Genomic DNA, 21,844 nt, shown 5'->3' with positions numbered 1-21,844 from the left:
ATCCTGGGGGCTCAGTGTGACTTGCTTTTCAGTCTGTTTTCTGTCTGTCATTCAGACTGGGTAATCTCTCTTGGTCTGTCTTGACGTTCACTGGCTCTTTCTTCTGTTCTCTCCATTCTGTTGTTGAGTCCAGCCACTGAATCTTTTATTTCAGCGCTCATATTTTCAGGTCTAAAACTTGCATCATGTACCATGGATCTCTGCCTCCTCATATGGCATTGGGGGTAGGGTGGGTCTGTCTCACTTCTTCCAGGGGAGGCGGCCAGGCTGAAGGGCACTCGTGTTGCAGGGCAGTGGTGGGAGCTCCGGGTCCCTGCTGCTGACTGCTCTGGCTGCAACACACAGAGGGACCTCCACCTGCCCTCCCTCCCCCCACCCCCATGTGGCTTCAGTGACATCAAGAGACGGGGGAACCTTTATGCCACGTGCAGTGGTACAAGTCCTGACTCCTTTTACTCTCTCGTTGGAGTGGAACAGTTAGTATCTGAAAGTTTTCGTGTGTGGTTGCCCATTTCTTAGCCCTTTGCTAAGGCAAGTATGCTTTTCTTGGGGCTTTTTGTCTGCATCCATTGGTGTCTCCAGATTGCCAACTTCTCCATCACATTTTCCAGGATACATCTTTTCCCTCAGGTTCTGATATCCTTAGGCATTCTGACTTCTATTTTTCACAGTCTTTCACATTTGTTTCTTACATAATGCCCACAGTATTTAGCTGTACCTAGCGAGGTGTATAGGGAAAACTGTGTCAACTCCATTTTTTCAAGAACTTTCTTGATACTTTGGGTATAGAACTATCTTAGCTGAAATTCATTTCCCCAAATATTTAGATTTAAAATGCAACAGCAGTTGGAAGGTTATGCCACCAAAAAAGGTCCCCTAAATTTCAAAGACAGCGGTAAAATTGCTTAAGAAATTTTGTAGATTTATGCATTTTGTTTGCATTTTGTTGCAAAAACAACCAAGTTGTTTTTGCTGCTGTCAATTTCACTCTCTTCCTCGTACCTGGTGCATGTGGTGTTCAGTTCTCATGTTCCAAGGCAGGATCTCGGACGAGTCAGCAGGCCAGCTGGGGCCCTAACCCACAGCAAGCAGATAAGCCCCAGAAGAGGGAAGGAGAGGCTGAGTGTGTGTCTGAGCCCTCTGATTTACCTTCCTGCCAGTAAGAACACGTTTTGATTTCCACGTGGGCTTAGGGGAAGGCAGTGTGTGCAATTTCATTTTGACGCGCATGTACTGGGCATTTCATTGTGACAGGCATTTTGCTTGCTGTCTGGAGATACAAATGCAATAAGAGACCAGAGCTCCTAATGTTCCTCAATGAGCTTTCCTGAGCAGCAGGCCACACACGACAGGGTAGGGAGTGACCGAGCCAAGCCTAAGACAGGAGAAAATAACAGCAGCAAGGAGAAAATGCAGCAAGGAGAAAATAACATAGGACTTCATCACTGAAAGGGTAGGCCCTCTTCCCAAATCGGGAGAACCTAGAAGCAGGGAAAACCATGTTCAAAAACAGACATCATTTTAACTGTAAGTTGGCAAAGTTTTTGTTTTTGTTTTGGTGACTTTGTTCAGTTTTCCTTCCAGGAACTACCCAACCAGCCCTGCTTTTAGTGGCCTCATGTGGACAGTTAGTACCTGCTGAGAGTTTAGCAGTCTTATAAATTTCTTTTTTTAAAAAATATTTATTTATTTTTGGGGGAGAGAGAGCAAGCATGGAGGGGCAGAGAGAGGGGGACAGAGGATCCAAAGCAGGCTCCGCACTGACCGGTTCACAGCCGCGAGCCCAATGTGGGGCTTGAACTCACCAACTGCTAGATCATGACCTGAGCTGAAGTCAGATGATCTCAAATTTTTAACTAAGGGGCTGCAATCCAGGTGATAGTGAGCTAGTGAAAGACAGGTGGAGTCAGTATCCTCCAGTGTCTCTTATTTGGGAAAAATCCTGGGCTGGGGAGCAGTGGGAGGGTCGAAGAAATCTTTGACATAAACCACAATGTTTATGAAAGAGCTGCACGTAATCAGGCAGCTTTTTCATTGTTACTAGGAACTGCTAGCTGCCAGCTCCAGGAACAAGGATTCAGAACACTTGTGCGAAAAAGTCTGTACAGTAATTTTTTTAAGTTTATTTTTGAGAGAGAGAGAGAGAGAGAGAGAGAGAGAGAGAGAGAGAGAAACAGACAGCATGAGCAGGGGAGGGGCAGGGAGACAGGGAGAGAGAGAATCCCAAGCAGGCTCCATGCTGTCAGTGCAGAGCCCGATGTGGGGCTTGATCCCACAACCCTGGGATCATGACCTGAGCTGAAATCAAGAGTCAGACACTTAACTGACTGAGCCACCCAGGCGTCCGAAGAACCTGTATAATAACTAAATGGGAAAATAAAGCTGCACTCAGCTCATTCAAGAGTCCAGCTTCCCATGCCCTCAGTTCATTGATAAAAAGTTGGGAATGATGTTGATAATCTCATGGGCACCTGCACTGTTTGTAGGAGAAGCAGCTGTAACTATTCAAAAGCACAGCTACTAAAATGCTTCCAACGCTTCCATTCCAGATGAATATCATGCTTTATTTATGTCGCAGGATTCGCTAGCGGTCTGCTGAAGCTACGTTTAGGGTGTTCTTTTAATTCACAAAATAATTACCATTTCTTCACACCAATAAATCCAAGTTCCTCCAAGCTTCTCAATTTCCAACCGATAGAGAAATTATTCATTTCTTCTGCAAAACACAATCCATTAAGGACAGTAGATAAATGGATTAAATTACATAACTCATTTAAATTTGTGTCTCAAAGTAGCATTTTCCCCCCCATAGGCTCCACGACCATATTTCATTTGTGGTCACTGGGAATGCGGTACCGTCTGCTGCTGCCTTGTTTCCGTCACGCTATAAAAGTGGTCAGTTATTACCATGGTCACTTGATGATTTTGGATGCTCAGTTTCTCCCCCTGTACTGTTTCCAGGTCTGCACTTAAATTCATGCACTCAGGTGAAGGTCCACAGAGTCTAGCAAGGATCTTTCATCACATGAAAATCTGTTCCATCCAGGGTTCCCAGCGAATTCAAAATTCTAGTATGACTTCCAATTTATTTTGAAGCGTATCATTGATTTTATAATAATATTGTAGAATATTTCATACTGTTCAAAACTGCCCAAACTCTGTATCCATTTGCTGCCACAGTAGCTGCTAACAGAAGGAAATTAATTTCCTTTTTGTTTTTAGCCATACAACAGGGCTTAAGGGTAATGCCAGCTGAGAATGAAGGCACACCCTTCATTCTTCGTAATTCCTTTCCCCAGCAACCCATCACTGCATGAGTAATATCCTTCCACATTCTATGATCCACGTTATCTCTGGTCTGTCGGTCTCTTATGAAAGGAGAGAAGAACAGGAAGTAAGTTGTCAGAAGACCCAGGTTCTGGAAGGCTGGTCATCCCCATGCATCAGCCTCATGACTGCAACAAGTCACTTGCCTTCTCATGAATGGAGCTTCCATGCCTATAAACAAGAGAATGACCTCCATGTTTCCTTCCCAGAGTAGTAATGAGAGCGGAGTCACTCTTGAAATAGAAAATGGAACTGTCCCTAGTGGCCTTTGGGAGCCAGCGGAGACCAAGCTAGGTACAGAAGCAAGGATGCTGCAAAGTTGAACGTCTGCCTTATTTGTGACCCTGAGACTGGCGATCCATTCCCTCAGGAGGGAAGAGGTCTTATGAACTGTTTGCTTTGGGTTTCTTTGGTTTCATCTTCAGTAGTAATGCCCATGTCCACATCCCCTTTGATGAACAAAACTATACAGACACTCAGTACTTGGGTGAAGTTCCCTTTCACCTGACCAAACTGCATCACCTCTAAAATGTTAACGTTCTCTGAGGTTATGTCACCTAACATTAAACAGATGTGAATTTAGTACAGTTAACTCTCCTCTCCCAAATATCACAAATTTCACAGCGTTCTCTCTCTGAAATTACAATCCCCAGAAGATTCAGGAGACACTAAAGGACATTCAGCAGCCAAAGGCCACTCTCAGACACAAATACAAAATGCACACTGGTGTTATTCCACGTCCCTGCGACCATCACCAGTGCTTTCTTTTCCTTTATTGGCTCTGCTCTGACGTTCAGGGGAAAGTGGGGACTAGCAGAGTAAGTAATAAATCACACAGAGTCGTCATTTATCTATTGGATCTATTACCATTCATATTTAATGTAGCCCATACTTGACTTTTAAAGGTTGCTTTTTTTTTTTTTTTTTTTTTTTAATAAAGGAGCTTAGCTTCCATTTTCAGTGACATCCACAGAGTGCACCGTGTCCCAGAATTTCGCTCATTCTCTGTCTGTGTCGGTCAGGCACACATTTGGATTTTGAGTTGCCCTGAGCACTGGCTGTGGTGGGTGGGGACTTAACTCCTTGGCCAAGTCTCCCGAGCGCTTAAGTGCTTTACGCTCCAGTGTTGATGGGTTTGAAACCCAGTCTGTTTCTTGTTCTGTATTCTCTTTCTGGGAAGTACAAGGAGGTGGTCTTACAAAAAATAAATAAAAATAGGCAGCCCTCCCTCCAAAGAAAAGCCCCCTCCCCGCCCCTGCATTCAACTCATCATGGGGCAAAACCATAAGTTTCTGGCAAAATATCTACTAACTCCCAGATAGATTATCTGCTGGACATTTGTTTTTCTTCTCTTTGGAACAGAAACACCCATCAAATGGAAGAATGGTTCAGGATAACTCTTAGCTGGGAAAGGGTCAGAGGACTTGATATCACATCTTTATAGCCTCTCTCTAACACCTGATTAAGAATGGTGAGTCTTCTCTTCTTTTCTTTCTTTTGCCTTTTTACAAAGCATTTGCTAAAGTGTTTATGTATTTTCATGAATTCATTGGTTTTATCACTTCAAGGTTCAGGTCAGCCTCTGTGATATAATAGGTATGTTTATATCTGGCAATGGAGATATTTGGTCACATAATAGCAGTTTGACTAAAATGATTTTGTAACACGGAAGCTGGTTTTGGGCCCATGTGCCATGCTTTTTGTTAGTTCTTACCTTGCACTACAAAGGCTCCATAACTCAGAGACAGTTAGTGAGAATCAAGGTCAGAAAACTGCTAGTCTCTCTTGTGTACAAACATAACATGATTTGGATTTGTAATTCAGGACAAAAGAGAATTTAAAAGATGGGCATTTAAATGAAAATGTTAATCCATGAGGTCTCAAATTCCATCAGCTATAGATAATCTGTCTGCTCAGAAACCAAAACACCATTTATATACCCACATCAGAGTTCTCTGCCTTAATTCTGAAACAACGGGAGCTCATTTCTACTTGAGTTGTGTGGCAGACTCTGCTGTCTGCCTCATGGGTTCCTGCCCCACTGTCATGGCCTTGTTCCAGCCTCACCTCCTCCTGGAAGGCCTCCAAGATCCCTCCAGTCACGTAACTGCTATGATCACCCATCTAGAAAGCAGTAATTATTCAAGGATGGCATGAACTGTTCACATTTCCTTTTGCAGACGATCACCCACTGGCCGCATATGATTCTAGAGTTCAGTCAGTTCACAAAGCTAACTACAGTACTGCAGTCACTCGTAAATACTCAGTGTTTGTGTTGATTAATTTATTTTACAGAGTGAATCTTGATATACTCAAGAGATAGCACTGCAAGTGGGGAAAAATCATTTTAACATCGTAGAGGAGGCAAAATTTCACCTCTGCCCTCGAAGGTTTTCACTGGGGCTTGAGAATTCACACAAGACAGATCGGCAGGAGGGACGCTCACAGGGTCATTTAGTCTAAGTTTTACGTGACATGCAGCCTTCACACGGGATGAAGACCCAAAGAAGAGGCAAAAACCAAAGGCTTTTGCACCAGGCTGAACAAAGGGAGGAAGTTGGGAAAGTGACTAAACATTCAAGGATGCTAAAGGAAGACGGGATCATATCACCAAGGGCTGTTTGTACAGAGTTCTCTTGGCTTCAACTGCCCGTCCTTGGTGACGGGGACGTCGTCCATGTGGGATCTTTTCTCCTGCTTCCAGGAGGAGGAAGGGGAGGTCAGAGCATCCTTCTTGGACCTGATGTTTTCCAAAACAGTCCTTATGCCTGAGTGGCACGTTTTCGGTGGCATATCCTGCCACCCTTCAGTAGCTTACCAAAAATAAAAAGTAGAGAATGTGGAAGTATATCAATTACTTTTCTTTGCCCTCTTTTGTGTCTTATTTTTTTTTATCACTGAATGAACATGTGCTATTTGTGGATACTGTCTCTTGCCACACCACCTCAATTTAAGTTTGAACCCAGTTAATTCTGGCCAGTAGATTTAATTTGCTCTTGACTTGAAAGTGCCTCCACGTCGTAGCCAAGGGCTATCTGAAGCCCCTTCCGTCTCATTCTGAGGGTCATGGTGAAGCACAACTTGCTCCCCCAGTGGGTTCTGACAAGATTTCTGGAATGAGGAGGACAGATGTCCAGGCTGGAGGTTCTGCCTTGATTGGACATCTGGCCCCAAGTCTGCTGTGGAGCAGGAGCCCTGAAAAAGTCTCTCCAGGGATCTGGAAGCCGAACCCTATCAGGAAGCAGTCCTCCCGGAGGCCGCTATGAAATGCCCTGACCGTGGGGCTGTTGTCTGCAAGCCCGAAATGGAACCGCTACCTGGTACAGTCCTTCTGACCACCCGTGGTCGCCCTGGACAGCCTGTCCCCACTGGCTGTGCCTGCGGCTGCCCTGTCACACTCATCTTGTCTCCAGAACTTTCCTTCTGGGCATGTAGGACTAACCTAAGAGCGTGGCCACGTGTGCCCTGTGGAGGCTTCTGGTTCTCCAGTCATGTCTGATTTCTTGTGAAGACAGACACATAGAGCTGGGCTCCCTAAGCCAATATGGGCACAACCGTGAGATCAGCAACATCGGAGGAGCCTACTGCTTTCTACCTCTCCCAGAGTAGGTCTTCATGCCAGGTACAGAGTAGGAGGTGAGTAGTGAAATTATGATCATTCCTGGCTCTGGGATCTGACATCATACGGTCCACAACCCTCTCTGGTGCTGACTTTTATGATGCCTATTAATTCCTATTTTATGCGATAGCTGTGGAGAGTAAGTAGGGTAAATCATGTGAAACATTTAGTACAAAACCTGCCATGCGGTGAGTCTTCAAATTTTAGTTTTCTTCCTTAAAATACAGCAATACAAAGTAACTGAGTTTACTTTTAGAGTTAGCATTGCAGCTTGGTTTCTTCTATATTTTTGTTTAGGCTGGTATTTATTATCATTTATGTTTTGCAGCTTTATTGAAGTGTAACTGATATTCCATTAACTGCACATATTTTAAGTGTGAAATCATTCTCATAATCAAGATAATGAGCACATCTGGCTCCCGCCAGATTTCTTTGTGCCCGTCTGTGGTGCCTCATACACCCCCTTCCCTGCTCCCCTCTCTCACCCCTCTTCAGAGAGCCACCAATCTGCTTTCTGCCACTGTACGTTAGCATGCACTTTCTGTGTTTATAGAAATGGAGTTACACAGCCTGTACTCTTTTTCGGGATCACTTTTTTTTCACTCAGCATAATTATTTTGACATTCATCGACTTTGTTGGGTGCATCAGTGATTTTCATTTCTGAACAGGATGCCATTGTATGGATATGCAATGTATTTATGTGTTAATCTGCTGATGGACATTTGGGTGGTTTACAGTTCTGACTATCACAAGTAAAGCTACTATGAACATTTGTAGATCTAAATGTAAGAGTTAGACGCATAAAGATTCTAAAAGAAAACATAGGGGAGAATTAGCGACTTTTAATTTGGCAAATATTTCTCAATTATAAATAAAAAGCAAGGATTATGAAGGAAAACACATCAAGAAAGTGTGCCTATCAGAAACAAAAACTTTTGCTCCTCAGATGACACTTAAAATGAAAAGGTAAGCCATACACTAGAAGAAAATATGTGTGAAAAATGTATGTACAAGAGAAAATCTGTATCTGGAAAATATAAAGAACTCTTACCAGAAGACAAAATAATTAGACCAGAAGACAAAATAATTACAAAAAAAAGGCAAAGATTTGAAAAGACCCTTCACCAAAGATTGTATAAGGATGGCTAATTAACACATGAAACAATGTTAAGCATATTTCATCATTATGCAAATACAAGTTAAGACCACAATAAGAGGTCCCTACATGCCCACTATAATGGCTAAGTTAAAGAGTGATCATACCACATGTTGATGAGGATGTGGGCAGCGGGAGCTCTCTGCTGCTGGCGGGCACGTAAAATGGTACATCTGCCTTGAAAAATGTTTGGCAGTTCCTTAGAAGTTAAACATAAACCTAGCATATGACAAAGCCGTTCAATTCCTAAGCATCCACCCAAGAGAAAAGAAAGCATATGTCTCTCCTAAGACCTGTAGCATTAACTTAAAAGGAAATAAACTGAGCTCAACCTACAGAAACCAACATCTCGAAGAGTGATGGAGGCTTCATAATACACCCCAGTCCCTCAAAGGGTCATTTAAAATTTTGTAACAAGAGAACACCTTCATTTTCATCTGTTGTTTTTTAAAATGTGGTAGAAACCAAGAGCTGTTAGAAATTATGCTGTAAAGGGAAGAAGTGCTATGGAAACAGAAGGAAAAAACCCCAGGGGTGCTCAGTCGGTTAAGTGCCCGACTCTTGGTTTCGGCTCATGATCTCACAGTTCGTGGGTTTGAGTCTGTGTTGGGCTCCACTCTGACAGTGTGGAGCCTTCTGGGATTCTCCCTCTCCCTTTCTCTCTCTGCCCCTCCTCTGCTCTCTCTCTCTCTCAAAAATAAATAAACTTGAAAAAAAGAAGGAAAAAACGCCAGAAGACACTATGTAGCACTAAGAAATGGATTTCAGAAAGATATATGCTCATAAACACATCAACAAATAAAATAGCTTTGAGACATATATACTAACCCCATAGTGTTATTCAACTCAGTAGTCCTAAAATATCCAAGGGTAGTTTGCAGATACAGCTCATTGGGGAAATACACTGTGGTAGAGCAGGACTGACTTCAAGATGAGGTCTGGGTTCTAGGTCCAGCCATGTGACCTTTGGCAAGTCACTGGCCTGGCCAGCATTCAGCTCCGTGTCAGGCTTGTATGAGCCCTACAGTGTCTTCCAGTTCAACAATACTGGTTTTCCAGTGAACTGGCTCTCCCTTTTGTAAAATCTTCCATTTGGGGTATCACGTTTCTAAGGACTGAATCTTTGGTCATTGGTGCTGTTTCTACATCATTATAACATCATTGCTGCCACCAAACTGAGGAAGATGGGAATTGCCACTGATACCTGGAATGGCCATTTCAAAGACAAACTTTTTAAAGACAATCTTAAATACATAAGTGCTTTATATAGAAGCCCTACATGATGTATAGACGTAAACTCTGATTTGGCCTATGCTTTGAGAACTTTGGACAAGGTATGTTAATTCAATATATATATATAATTCAACATATAATTGAATATAACCATGGATAGTATATGAAAGACACAAAAGCATGGGTGCCTGGGTGGCTCAGTTGGTTAAGCATCCAACTCTTGGTTTCGGCTCAGGTCATGATCTCAATGTTGCGTGAGGTCGAGCCCCTTGTCGAGCTCTGTGCTGACAGTGTGGAGCCTGCTTGGGATTTTCTCTCTCTCTCTCTGCCCCTCCTCCATTCATGCTGTCTTTGCATCTCTCTAAAAAAAATAAATAAACTTAAAAAAATATCTATACAAAAGCAGCAAACCCCTTCACTTGTTTTCAGTCATTCATGCACTATATTAAGCTGTGTGATTCACACCCCAATTGACAGCTACTAAGTAAACTCTTCTAGAAACATGAAATCTTAGTCTAATAATTCTCCCCATATGTTTCTGGCAAATAAATAATTGAGGCTTAAGAGAAATGGTAGCTCTGCTCTCATTTCAAAAGAACAAAGACTTAGTATCCATTTCCACTCTTAAAAGGATTATTCACAACATAGATCACTTAACATTGAAGGAAGCCAGTATTAAGATTTCCTTTTAATCTTACGGTGCTCGTAAAGTAGTTCAGGCCTATTTCCACACATCTGCAACTTAGATGTAGACGCACCACGTCCTCTAAAGATGTAACCCTCCCATTCTCGTGCTTTAAAAATGTCCAAAGGACTGCCAGCAGCTGTTTGGGCCAACTCAACTGGCTAATCAGCCGATGGCATTGGCCCAAGTCGATGGAAAGAGGAGGACAAGTCCGTCTTTGCTGTTGGACAGCAAGCAGGACAGGAATGAGACACCACCATGCGCCTGGTCATTTTGTTGAAAGCTCGCTCGGGCAATCAGGAATCTGGGCAAACCATGGGAAGCACAGTTCCTTCTTCATTAAGAGGAACCATGACGGAACAAAGGGCACCGTTGAGTGAGGCGGAGCCCAGGAGGCAGGTGGTGCCTCCACCGTCCCCGTGGCCCTGCCCACCCTCCCGAGCACACCCGGAGGCCGCGGCCCCAACCAAGACACCAACATGCCTTCCTGAAGGACAAACAGAGCAACTGAACGAGGCCCAGATATGAACTGGTCTGAGTTTCAGTTCTCCTGATATAAAATGAAGAAAATAAAGACACCTTGAAGACACATATTGAGAAGACTTTTCTTTGACTACCTGCTTCGACGACCCCAGAGAGCCCAGCAAGCCCGGTCGGCACCTGCTTTGTGTCTTCGTAAGAAGGACTCACCTCCATTTCTGCCCCCGCCTCCTGCCTGGATCACTTCCGTGAGCGTTGTTTGTTCGGCATGTAGCCTGTCCCCATTTGGCAGTAATAATCTCTCTAAGTTTGACAAGATTTAAGTAATTTCAAATTGTTTTCAAGGCTTGCTTTCAACTCATGTTTTAAATCGCAGCATACGAAGCATGTAAAACACTTGTTTCAATGAGAACATGATGCTTGCACTTAGTATTTACACAATATGAAATAAATCATGTCAGAATTAATAAGGTCTAATTCTATTAATGTCAGAAAAGATTAACGTAGGTTCCTTCTTCTAAGCAGACTTACCCGATTCTCTTTGAATTATTCTTGACAGTGTTAAAATTAGACTAAGCCTACAAATAAAATAGGCCAGCAAATAAATTGAAGTAATAAATTAAGACGCTGTGTAAATAAAGGTATCTGTGGTAAAAGGAGAAGATTTGATTGAAAACCCTTAGTAGGTTTGTCATCGACGATGCACTTACTCGTCTCTGTCCCGGTGCTTCTAGCTGTCTCTGAATTGCGTTTGTTTTCTTTGTGTGTTGTGTATTAAATGAAATTCTCATACTTGCGATGAGAGAGTTAATGATAATTAGAAGAGGCATACCAAAGCAAGGGGTGTGATTTAACAACAATGACAAAAGAGGTTTCGCTCCTCGGGTGGGAAGCCATCCTGATTCGAGGGAGCTAAAATGTGCACATAAACCTCGTGAGTTTGCGTGGTTAGAGAGAACGTGCACGGGGTGGTGGGGCGGGGGGTGGTTGACTGGAGTTATCCCTTTTATTTCTATCTTGGTTTCCTCCTACAAATTAGTGCTCATGGACAGGTGTTCTTGTAAGAAGAGGGAAAAAGAAGAGGTCTCTGATTTAACCTTTTGCTGACCTTTTTCTATCCAGCCTTGTAAAAGCACTGCTTTTAAACAACAACAAAAAGTTATTACCTAAAAATATGGTTAGTACTCCCACGGGTAGTAAATGATATTATTCCTATAATTCACTGAGAGAAACACAGATCAAGCTGGAGGCAGAGGGCAGGACTGGCAAGGAAAGAGAAGAGGCAAAGTTGTCTGAAACAGTGTAGGACAACGTAAGAACAATATATGGGCTTAAACTACCATGTTCTTAAAGAACAAATATTTAAAATAAAGAAAGTATTTATTTATTTTGAGAGAGAGAGAGCAGGGGAGGGGCAGAGAGAGAGGGAGACTATCCCAAGCACGCTCCACGCTGTCAGCACAGAGCCCGACGTGGCGCTCGAACTCACGGACTGTGAGATCACGACCTGAGCTGAGATCAAGAGTCGGACACCTAACTGACTGAGCCACCCAGGCGCCCCTGCAATACCGTGTTCTCAAGGGGCAGAGTACTTGACAGAGGGTATTGTGGATACAAGCACATTAGCTATTATGCATTTATATTATTAACGGTATGTACTATTTAAGCTTAGTGTATATGGTGTTTATTTAAATTTCCTGGGGAACTTGGTGTAAGATTTATAACCCGTGAGCAGAAGTTAATCAACTCAGAGGAAAGTTTTTTTTTCTAATAATGAAATAGAAGTAAGTCATCTTTTATTTCCCCCCAAGGAACATGGTTTGGAAACTGTGGGTTAATCCACGGATCCAAACGTTCCGCGGAAAGGAATGAAAGGTGGACCACAAGGATGCTCACTGCCAGGTGCATGATGTGCAACTGCAACGTCAACTCTGCCCGAAGGACTCAACTAGCACCGGGGGGCGCGGGGGGGGGGGGGCCTGCCGGGCTGGCAGGTGCGAGCCGGGAAGCGCTCTCTCCACGGCGCAGGTGCTGCCGGGGCACTGGGGTCCGTCAGACGTTTACTCCGAGCGCAGCACTATTCCCGAAACTCTACGTGACAGGGAAGGACACTGGAGAGTAGCCCCGCCCTCGTTCAACTTACAAACAGATAGAATAGAGAAGACTTAGTGTATAAAAATTTGTGATGAGAATTAGCAAAAATGACTCCCGCAAGCCAGTGCCGGGGATGAGGCGCTGAGGACAGTTGCTGTAGGGAATTTCAAGGTTCAGGCGCTTTCGGACATGATGGAAAATTAGGATGAGAGCGCACAGATGGTGAGTGAGCAGGGAAAGCTCCTAGAAACACATATTTAACGTCAATAGAGTAAATAAATGATGCTTCCTCAATGGAATGTGTATCTGTAAAGTGACGTTCCACACGGGGGTTTTATAGTAGAGCCAGACTGGAAACAATCCAGACCTCCAATAACAGAAAAACAGCATAAAAAGGAATACTTTACTCATATCATGTAATTATGTAGTAACTGATAATTATGTTTTCCATAATAACACTATTTGATAATTTAGAAAAATCTCATTACATAGACTAAGTGAAAATAAAAATCAGGATACAAAACTTTATGTGAAGAATATTATTACTTTATTTTAAGCACGCAAGAATTATTTCTGGATCGAAACGTCAAAGTGACCACTGCCTGCAATCCCCCCCACCCCGTGTCCATGCACACACAGCACATATGCACATATAACGTGTCCGTGTTGTGTATACAGACATTTGCACGTGTATACACAGGCACACATCACACAACTATGCATGGCCACACCACGCGCTCGTACACATACACACACAGCACGCGTGTACACAGGCCATGCACACACAGGACACACACACACACACACGCGTGCATACAAATACACAGCATATTTCACACGCATGTGCACACCACTAACTTTATCTTTAGACTTTTGTGCCAGGGCCTGGTGGGGTGGATTGCGACTTGACCCCTTTGGGCAAAATTGGGTTTGATAGGAACGCGGCTGTGCTGTCTGGTGATTGGGACAGGCCACCCGTTCCATTCCTACACACCCGACCCTATGTGAATGGGAATGGACCAAGGCAGGGGCACTTGGTAGACTAGTACTTTGACAAGCACAGTAGCGAAACCGAATGTCCCTTCCAAAAATGGACACGTTTGGGTAAAAATAAAAGACAAACAGAGAAAAGGAAGACCAGTAGCTGAGGGTAAAAGCATAAATAAATGGGTGATGCAATGAGGCAAATCTAATGTATTGATGCTTTATGAGAGGCTCAGAGAAAGAGCTGACATGGTCTTGCTCAATTGTATCAGATCCCTGCAGGAGTGAAGCTTCATGATGCCAAGATCACCACTGCTCTGGAAACCAGAAAGGTCAAACAGAAGCCAAGAAAACCCCAAAACCCCAAAACTGGTGACATCACTGAGGGAGACGTTTTGGTCACATGATGGTGATGAGCTCTGACAACTGTTGGTGACTCAGTAGGACTCTACCAATGGGATGCTCTGCGTGCAATCCTGGTATTGTTGGGGAGACTGTGATTACTGATACTGGTGGTCACGTGTGCCAGGAAGTTAAGCCATGCACACACAGGACACACACACACACACACGCCAAAGTCACCTCAGGCTGTAGTAGTACCGATAACATTGTTAGTACCAATGGAAACACCAAGGGAAAATAACTGGCCTCACCGAGAACCAGATTTAGCGAACCATCAGCTGACTTCTGTGCTAAATGGCACTGCAAATTGGACGAAATGGCACGAAATGGCACCTCTTTTCTAAGAATAAAATTATTTAAATTCAAGTTAGTTAACATATGGTACTGGTTTCAGGAGTAGAATTTAGTGATGCGTCACTTACACACAACACCCAGTACTCATCCCAACCAACAAGTGCCCTTCTTAATGCCTGTCACCCATTTAGCCCATCCCCCCCCACCTCCCTCCAACAACCCTCAGTTTGTTCTCTGTATTTACGAGTCTCTTACGGTTGGCTTCCCTCTCTGTTTTTATCCTATTTTATTTTTCATTCCCTTTCCCTATGCTCACCTGTTTTGTTTCTTAAATTCAACATATCAGTGAAATCATATGGTATTTGCTTTCTCTGACCGACTTATTTTGCTTAGCATAATGCATTCTAGTCCCATCCATGTTGGTGCGAAAGGCAGGATTTCATTCTTTTTGATCTCTGAGTAGTATTTCATTGTATATATGTGCCACATCTTCTTTATCCATTCGTCAGTCACTGGACATTTGGGCTTTTTCCATAATTTGGCTATTGTTGAAAGTGCTGCTATGAACATTGGGGTGCATGTATTCCTTCAAATCAGTGCTCCTGTATCCTCTGGGTAAATTCGTGGCAGTACAATTGCTGGGTCACAGGGCAGCTCTATTTTTACTCTTTTGAGGAAACTCCATAGTGTTTTCCAGAGTGGCTGCACAAGTTTGCATTTTCAACAACAGTGTAACAGGGTTCCCCTTTCTCCACATCCTTGCCAACATCTGTTGTTTCCTGAGTTGTTAATTTTAGCCACTCTGACAGGTGTGAGATGGTATCTCATCGTGGTTTTGATTTGTATTTCACTGAAGATGAATAATCTTTTCGTGTGTCTGTTTGTCATCTGGATGTTTTCTTTGGAAAAGTGTCTTCTATTCATGCCTTCTGCCCATTGTTTCACTGGGATGATTTGTTTTTGGGTGTTGAGCTTTATAAGTTCTTTATAGATTTTGGATACTGATCCTTTATCCAATATATCATTTGCAAAGATCTTCTCCCATTTCATTGGTTTTTGTTGTTTGTTTCTTTCACTGTGCAGAAGGTTTTTACTATGATGAGGTCTCAATAGTTCAATTTTGCTTTTGTTTCCTTTGCCTCTGGAGATGTAACTAGTAAGAAGTTGCTGTGGCTGAAGTCAAAGTGGTTGCTGCCTGTTTTCTCCTCTAGGATTTTGATGATTTCCTATCTTGCATTTAGGTCTTTCATCCATTTTGAACTTATTTTTGTGTATGGTGTAAGAAAGTGGTCCAGATTCATTCTTCTGCATGTCACTGTTCAGTGTTCCCAGCACCATTTGCTGAAGAGACTGTCTTCTTCACATCGGATATTCTTTTTTCCTTTGTCGAAGATGAGTTAGGCATACATTTGTGGGTCCATTTCTGGGTTCTCTACTCTGTTCCATTGAACATCTGTTTCAATGCATCTGTTTGTGTGCCAGTACCATAGTGTCTTGATGATTACAGCTTTGTGATACATGTGATACAGACTGAAGTCCAGAATCGTGATGCCTCCAGCTTTGGTTTTCTTCTTCAACATTACTTTGGCTATTTGGGGTCTTTTCTTGTGCATACAAATTGGCAAGGAAGAAGCCAAACTTGCACTCTTCGCAGACAACATGATACTCTATGAGAAAGCCCTAAAGACCAGCAAAAAGCTGCTAGAACTGATACATGAATTCAGCAAAATTGCAGGACATAAGATCAACATGCAGAAATCTGTCGCACTTCTATACCCCAATAATGAAGCAGCAGAAAGAGAAACCAAGGAATTGATCCCATTTACAATTGCACCAAAACCCATAAAATACCTAGGAATCAACCTAACCAAAGATGTAAAAGATCTGTATGCGGAAAACTATAGAGAACTTATGAAAGAAATCAGAGAAGGCACAAAGAAATGGAAAAACATTCCATGCTCATGGATTGTAAGAATAAACATTGTTAAAATGTCCACACTACCCACAGCAAACTACACATTCATGTAGCAATCCCTAACAAAATAAACACTAGCATTCTTCACAGAGCTAGAATAAACAGTTCTGCAAAACTTCTTAATAAGGTCCAAACAGCAGTAGATCAAAGGGGAAAAGGAATTATCAAATTAGTACAAAATACGAAAAATTATGGCTTTATAGGATGAATCGCTTGTTTCTTTAAATTAATCCCAACGCAACATTGGATCCTCCAAACATTAGGCATATGCAGAATGATACCATCGCTGTATCTTTCATATAAAATTTATACTAACTGTAGATGCTAAGACAAATGTGGTCATTTTTCTGTAAGAAAGCCAGAGACTCAACATCACTAAAGGCGGGCGAAGGGGAGTTGTGTAGTAAAGGACCAACCATACCCAGAGAGGGTGGGCCTTTGCCCTGGGCTCCTAGAAGGTCATCTCTAAGCCCCTGGAATGTCCTGTCTGATAGAACTATCTCTGTTTACCTGGGGCCTTGGCCACACTGATAGCCTAAGTGTAATTTTTCATGGGGGCTATGAGCCATGTGGTATCAGCTCAAGTTCAACCTTGAACACCAAGGTTCTTTCTGAACACCCAGGTTCAGAAAGCTTCCCTGGTTGGCAAAACTCCATGTGTATTGTCACATGTCATTGCCGGGAGAAGCCAGCCCTGCCCACAGTTCCATGGGACAGGACGGCGGGAAGCTCTAGGCCTGGGAGTATCCTGGTCACTGCTCCCAGACCACTCTTCTGCTGGCTGATTTTAATCTCTATCCCTTCGCTATGACAAACCACAACTCTCAGTATAACAGCTTTCAGTGTGAGTTCTAGCAAATTATCAATCCTGACTGTTGTCTTGGGGGGATCCAGAACTTACGATTGGTGTCAGAATGAAGGAAAGCAGTCTCACTTTGGCAGAGTGCTGACTCTGCAGAAATACACACAATCATTTATGGAGTATTCGTACCAAAAATGCATTAAAGTTGAACGTAACTGTGAGAAACAATTAGACAGATCCAGAATGTGCGACAGTTAATGAAAACAAACAGGCTGAAACTTTAATTATGTCAGCAATCTGAAATCAGGTGCCAAAAAAGTGGAAAGAACTCTTCTAGTCTAAAGAGTTCATACATCATTCAGTGAAAGAGAGAAAATGTTTCTCCTAACCATGGAACGAAAGTCTTTTGTTTCAGACACTTTAGGCCAATGTGAGTGTCATGTCCATCCCTGGACCACTGGGATGGACCAGTGGGTTGCTGGTATGGCCTGATGTAAACCTGGATTTGGATGCAGTCCTGGCAGAGTTGATGGGGCTGCTCTGGTTTCTTAGTCTATTCAGAGACCACCCCCGAACTGAGATGAAGTTGTGTTTCCTTATCACCTATGTTCTATGCAGGAAAAGAGTAACACCACTGTCCAAGGCATACACATACTTTGTCCGGATTTTGGGTGCAAACACAGCAAAACAGTAAATTTAGGCCCCTTTCTTCTGAAACTCAAGTTGGACTACAAGCATGGAGATATGTATAGAATTTGGACTTCAACTGCAGAGACCTAATTTTGCTTTCATATAGCTCCTCATGACCCACATACCCTTAAGAGATGACGGACAAATAGTAGCTCCTTGTAAGCCACTAATTAGCACTGCTTGGAATATCACTTTCTATATTTTCTACGTACTCCTGCCTGAGATATTGTTGATGTGGATGGAAAATATCTCCAGCCATGAGTACCAAGCTTCATCATGAAAGATGCCCCCCTGTCCAACCATGGGTGGTCGAGAGCAAGATTCAGATGTGTTTTTAATTTCTAGAGCCAATCTAACCAACTGGAAACATCTCATTTACTTTCTGGTATTCAGTTTTTTAAAAGTTCTACTTCCTTGGATCACTTTCTGTTTGATTCTGTTATTTTTAGAATCACAGAATTGAAGCTTCAGAGGTCATTTCAGTGGCCATTATCAATCAGGATGTGGACAACACATAAATCAAACCAATTACATACCCTTCTGCAGACGTTGGTGGCAAAAGGGCAGCCCTCTCCTTGAGCAGGGGTGAGAGGCACTTCTGAGAGCAAGGATTGACCCAGACTGTGTTTGGCCAGGGAGGCTGCAAGTCAGCACTGGCCAATGACTGTTAGTTTTGACCTGGCCATGACTTTCTCTGGAGTTACCAACTTTTTCTCTACTTCCTTTTCGTGCTACATAGAGCTCCAGAGGTTAATTGATTTGTCTGTATCTCTTAAGTCATGGAGACATCCTATTGCTAGAGCATTTCCTAGAGTTTCCAGTACACATTTCTGTATTTTCTTAGTTTGTATTCTGCTTTACAGTCCTTCCTTTCATACAGGTAAATGAATACTTGAATTAAAACTCTGGTTAAACAGACAAACAGTAAAAAATTGCTTTCTTGAGAAAAAATCATATTGCCATCCTTCTAAGATTACATGCTACTGCCAGCTCAAGACTCACCTGTGTGCAGGCCAGGCTCCTGACTGTCGATTTCTTTGCTCAGCGATGCCTTGTCGCTCGAGAACCGGTCTTACTTGCCTTCTTGGTGGAATACATGATGTGGTGTCATTCACATTCCAAAGGCTCCTTATTTCTGGATAGCCTGCAAAACATTTTCCTTAGACATTATTCTCAAAATTCACATCGTAAGGCTGCATGGCCTAGAAAACAGATCGGAGGCCCGATGTGACCCGTGTGTCATCACATACATGACACAGCCTAACTTGTTATGGACACTCAGATGATCTTGGGATCTAAAATCTTAGGATTTTAAAAATAACAGAAGAAAGCAAAAGTGATTCAAGAGAGTAAAACTTTTAAAAAAATTGAAAGCAAGTAAACGAGATGTTTCTAATATGTAAGATTGGATCTAGAAATTAAAAACGCATCTGAAACACAAGTAATACTAAAAACAAAAGTGAAATTAAGAAGGAAGGAAATCACTTAAAAAAAACCCAGCAGGAATATCTCAATTTAAGTGAGTCAAATACTTGGTGAGACCATACCCATGAAAGAATCTACAGATGATTAGCAAATGAATATAATGTTTTAAACACATGAATCTAGGACTGCAGCGAGGAATGCCGTGGTTAAGACGTTGAAGTCAGAAATGATGGGTGTGTTGCCAGCAACGCACAAGTCCAATAGCTTTTAAGGAATCTATGGCATTTACTTCACAATATAATATGAAATTAAAATACAATGGCCACTAATCTGAAGTATTTTGTTAGAAAAGAAATCCAGATTTCGGTCATAGCAGTTTGGGTAATTTTGTCTCTGATTAGCCTAGGATAAACTGGCTTTATTTTTTAATTACAGAAAATAGGCTTATTTTTCTTTGTTTTGATAAAGGAAAAAAAATCAACACGATCAAGCCTTAAAATATTGTCTGAAATTCAATACTAGGACTAAATATGCAGACTGAAATAAGAAATCATAAAAGTGGCCCATTTTCTTTTATTAGTGGATTATACATTCCCTATAAATTCTCAAAAGACAAGTAAATACCAATTTGTAATGGTTCACAGCTACAGAATGGAAAGCTGGTCATAAAAGAGAATGGAGCAGACATATGTAGCGTTTCCACGGGAACACTGAACAGAAGGATGAACTATGGGAGCAAAATCAATTCTGGAAAAGGCTTCCTAACCTGTCTAGGTGAACATCAAACAGTGGCTTCTGCATCTGACAAACCTCAGTATCAATATTCACCACACGGTAGACTGCCACTCATTCCTTACTAGCATGACACAAAGTACAAAATACGAAAACCATTTCAATCTTTAGGGGAAGGATCCATTTTACCTGTAACTCGCTCAATCCTCTCCCTGATGTTCAATAACAGTTTATCCTTTTAAATGGTACTTAATTTAGCCTTAATTTATTGCCTGGTGAATGACGGTGGGCAAAACTGAATTCAGTAAGAACCCATCTTGCCTTCTTAGTCTGCATCCTTTCAAAGATGTTACAGCACCGATCACTGTAGCATTTTTAGCTTTATTTTTTCATGCAGTTTATTGAATGAAGACTACTAGAAAATCAAAGAATTAGCATAATCTGTTTCGAAAACCATATCAGGCTTCTGGTTGAAGGAGGAGGCATGAAGTGATCATGGGAACAATCGCTAAATGGATCGATTAAAAATGCATATATCTAAAGATGCCGGGAAGCATCCAGAAGCAGAGAGAAACGGGGAGAGTTGAAGCTCGAAAAATGAACTTGGAAGAAGGACGGAAAGATGTGACTTTGCAGTGCAGGCTCTGTGCTCGGCCTCTGTAGCTGTAAGTGCAGAAAAATGGTGGCGGGAGAGACCACGGTCCCGTTAGTGGACGGTGCCAGGCAGGGGCACACAGGGCTGGAAGTGAAGTTGGAAAAAGTCAAGGGAGGATTCAGGGCAGCATGAGAACCATAGCAGGAAAAGAATCTATAATGGGTTAATGGGCCCCAAAGATTAAGAGGCGATGTCGCACCCAGTAAATAAAAACAAGATAGTAAGAATAAGGGAAAGTCAAGACGTGTGAAAGATGCCACAGGACCTGGGCACCAGGGAAAGAAATTGACAGTTCAATACAAGGGTGGGCTGACAAAATCAGGACGATTTCTCTGAATTAGTATAAAAATAAAAGAAGAGGAGAACTATTTTTAAAACAGATGTATGTAATAAAATAGGAGTATTAAGCAGTTACATCCAGAATCCTGCTTATCTGTGCCTGTGTGTGTATGTGTGTGGGCATAGAGATGGACACAAATGCATTAAGAAAACACACGAGAAAAATCGCTGAACGGAAAAATTAAAAACCGCCCCATTAAAACCATACACAGCCCCCAGCAAAATGAACGCGATGGTTTAAACAGAGGCGTGCCTTTGTGAAATCTGAAAACACTAGGGCTGAAAAGACTCTAAGAGATTATAGAAAGAAAAATATGTTTTCCTGCAGAAACACACAATTCAAAACATGTTCATGTCAACATACAACATACAAGTCAATGCACAATAGAAGGGAAATAACGGATTCCTCTCATGCCTCAAAAATACTGGTGGCCAAGAATACAATGGAATATGCCCTTCACATTGGGAAAGAAAATCATTTTCATCCTGGAAGTTTGTGCTCATGAGATGTGAAGACTGAGAAGAAAATCAAGATCTCTTCTGACATGCAATGACTCAAAACCCTGACCCCTTGTGCACCTTTCTTTCAGAGCCTGGTTAGCTTTCCCCTGTGAATATCCCCCTTGCTAACCCTTCCACTGGAGCTCTCTTCGGTCATCTCTAAAATCTGTTTCCTCTCATCACTCGCCTGCGTCTCACCCAACCCCATTCCATGTAGCCTTCCTTTCTGTGTGCTCCCTGTGCAACACGCTTGCGTTTCTACGTCTCAGGGCGTCACTCTTCGTCTGGAAGCAGATCGCCATTCCACGGGCCTGTCCCAAACCTTTTCCGTGGCTTCCCACTGCACTCAGGAGATAACCACAATAGTCAAAGTAGCTAATGACAAGCTGGCAGCGTAGCTGGGACCGAGCCTTTTCTAGAAGTGGAACCAAGTTCTCCCAAATCACCTGA

The 21,844-nt window shown here is 42.5% G+C and overlaps 1 long non-coding RNA gene across 1 annotated transcript in view; it reads right to left on the bottom strand.

Moving 5' to 3' along the window:
* Positions 1 to 2,151: 2,151 nt before the first annotated feature.
* LOC125918578 (uncharacterized) overlaps positions 2,152 to 21,844 on the bottom strand; it is a 129,505-nt gene continuing 109,812 nt past the window's right edge. The window contains exons 3-4 of the long non-coding RNA XR_007456484.1: positions 18,745 to 18,886; positions 2,152 to 2,716 (exon numbers count right to left, since the gene is read on the bottom strand). This is a non-coding gene — a long non-coding RNA (uncharacterized LOC125918578). The remainder of the gene's footprint in view (positions 2,717 to 18,744; positions 18,887 to 21,844) is intronic.

This window comes from Panthera uncia, chromosome B4 (genome assembly GCF_023721935.1).
Source record: "Panthera uncia isolate 11264 chromosome B4, Puncia_PCG_1.0, whole genome shotgun sequence".
NCBI classification, from domain to species: domain Eukaryota; kingdom Metazoa; phylum Chordata; class Mammalia; order Carnivora; family Felidae; genus Panthera; species Panthera uncia.
This window is presented reverse-complemented; position numbering and strand designations above follow the sequence as displayed.